The sequence below is a fragment of the Formica exsecta genome, unplaced genomic scaffold, assembly GCF_003651465.1.
Source record: "Formica exsecta isolate Colony F162 unplaced genomic scaffold, ASM365146v1 scaffold662, whole genome shotgun sequence".
NCBI classification, from domain to species: domain Eukaryota; kingdom Metazoa; phylum Arthropoda; class Insecta; order Hymenoptera; family Formicidae; genus Formica; species Formica exsecta.
In genome coordinates this window covers 587,499-590,690 of record NW_021853425.1, presented here as the reverse complement: position 1 = coordinate 590,690, position 3,192 = coordinate 587,499, and positions in this window count along the sequence as shown.

Genomic DNA, 3,192 nt, shown 5'->3' with positions numbered 1-3,192 from the left:
GGGAAAGAGGAAGAGCAGACTGATGCATTTTACAAGTTTACGTATTAATCATCGCAGTGAACGGAAAATATTTATCTGGCAGTTTCTAAGAGGATTAAGTGTCGTTTCTTATGTCAAGCTCTACAAGAGTTTCAGGATTTAATCACCCGATATCTATAATCTATTTGTTATAAAGTATGTATTAAACCGCGATCATTCTCCGGTGACATTACAAACATTACGTATCATATATATATAAATTGGAAATCTATTATTATCATATTTATATATCTATTATAATTAACTTTTTCTCAAATAGTATATATTTATCGGGATCTTCTTCCATTTTCCAAGAATTATGTTAAATGCTCTTCATGAAAGTTTTGCGTGTTGTTTACTAAGAAAAACGTAGAATAATACTATTGAGCATAATAAATAATATAAAATATAGCACTCATGTGTATGTGTGCATATATAAAATAGCAAATCATATATATATGTATATATATATATATGTATATATGAAGATTTAAAGTAGGACTTGTGATATGATTGATGTTTGATCATTAATAACGCGTCAGGTACAAATTTGCAATTTCATATATTTGTTTTCTTTCTCGTAAAAATGAGTGGAGAGGATTTCTTTCTTGATCGTCGACACACGATCGTCGCTTAGTAAGCGTGTGTTATTTGATTTCGGAATTGAATACAATGATATTGAAAATAATATATATCCAGACAGCACAAGAAGGCCAAAAGACATCTTAAAGATATCCAAAGGATGATAAGAAGTCTTTAAGTCGTCTTTTAGGGACATGCTGTCTATTGTGAGTTCTCGGGGTGTGTGGTACCTAATAATATCGTTATTTCGTTACGCTATTCGCACTTATTCGATATCTGCTTTCTTTATTATTATAATATTATTACTACCATTCGTTATTATCATTATTATCGTCGTCTCGTCGACGACATAATATATAATATATACATAGTATGTATAACGTATGCATATGTGCGCGCACATGCGTACATACTTTATGTACAATATATACAGCAGCGCGTTGCTTTACTTCATTTCGATTCGTCTCGTGTGCACTCTTTCATCCAAAGGATGATAAGAAGTCTTTAAGTCGTCTTTTAGGGACATGCTGTCTATTGTGAGTTCTCGGGGTGTGTGGTACCTAATAATATCGTTATTTCGTTACGCTATTCGCACTTATTCGATATCTGCTTTCTTTATTATTATAATATTATTACTACCATTCGTTATTATCATTATTATCGTCGTCTCGTCGACGACATAATATATAATATATACATAGTATGTATAACGTATGCATATGTGCGCGCACATGCGTACATACTTTATGTACAATATATACAGCAGCGCGTTGCTTTACTTCATTTCGATTCGTCTCGTGTGCTCTCTTTCCGTGCATCAATTATATATATATATATATAATATGCATATCTAATATATATTTTGTTTAGCGTATATCTTATTGCGCGTGATTCAAAATGAGGAATTGGGGTAGCCACTAACGAAGGCTCTTTTACCTATAAATATTTTAAATAAACGGTCTTAAAACCTTCTTAAAACCCCTCTATCTTAAAAACCTTCGCTCGTCGCGACTCGATTTTAAGTTGGAAATCATACAAGTAATTGTCAAGCAAAGGTACAACGTCGTTTTCACATCGACGAATTTCGAATTTGCCGGCGAACGCAATATGTGATACATATAAACAAACTTATGTAATTAAGAAATAAAAAATTCTTTTAGGTATATATAACTCGCATTTTCGAAATATCGTTATCGTGAAAAGTATCGATAATTTTTTGCAGAATTCTTTCGTAATCGGACTAGAAAGATGTTGTTTTTAGATTATTTCTAAATTTCATATTTCTAAATTCGTCGACGAGCTCGCAATGATTTCCGGTGAAACGATCGATTCTTAATGTGTCAAGAATATACGTAAGTTCTCTTCGACAACGAAGAATGACATCTTATCAATTTTGCGAGATTACAATTTAAGATACGACTGAAAGGAGAATATCTAAAAATTGCCTGTTTTAGAACGCTCCCTTTTCTCTCCTACTATTTGAACTTTCGAAAAGCACAATGTCTCGTGGTATAAGGCACTATTTCTTTATTTATTACATCCTAACGGACGTATAAAGCGTATCTCTAGAACGTAGAACACGGCAGGAATCGCGGAAATTTGTCTAAATATATCAAAGTTTTTTCTCTTTTTTTTTTTTTTTTTTTATCAAAGCTCCCATCCGGTATATATATCATTAATCTGAAAAATAAGGAAGAAGAACAGAGAGAATCAATAAATTCAAAAGGAAAAAAAGATACGTACGAGCAGAGGGCTTTCTTGTTAAGGAGGCAGTAATACCGTACCGATGCCGATAAAGCGCTTACCTATCAACAACAGTTAGTTTTTATCGATAATCGCGTGATATATATTCGCTAAGTTGTCTGTCGCTCTAAATATTAATTTAATGTAACAGTGAACGGCTATGTAAAGGCACTATGTTTCACAGACGTAGAGTCCTTATAGGGAAATTAGCTGCCTTCATTAGTTCATTTGCTCAATTTTGTTTCGTTCGTTCTTGTGTACGAATACCACGAAATCGGCAAACTCCTCATTTTGTCGCGTAATTTTTTTTTTCTCTCCAAGCAAAAAAGTTTCAGTCAAACTCGGAACGCGGTGATTAATTGTTAATTGACTCGAAGGCATCTAATCTCGCTAACGAGGAACTTTCGTATTGCATGTGTATATGTGTATATCTACGGTTTAAAGATTATTTAAACCTAGCCCCGCAGAGACACGTGGAGTGGTCGGTCGTCTGACAGCAGTTAAGAGTTAGTAAACGCTAGCAAACGACTCTAATTGTTGTTCGATCGTTAACATTAGTATTATTACTCTTGTTATTACTACTACTGGATAATGGCACGTCCCGCTGCCCGAGAGAAACGGTAATTCGTCAAACAAGTGGCCGGCCATTTTATGATTGGCGACAGCCAATCATTTCGTTTGAGATAAATCTTGCAACGGATAGGCGTAAGGATAAATTATTCTTAATCGGAAACCTCAGTCTTGCTTGACACGCTTCGGATAGACAGCCATTTGCTGACATAATAATATTCCTTATTACCAGATGACACAAAAGCAATATATCACAAAATCCGGAGACTATATATATAT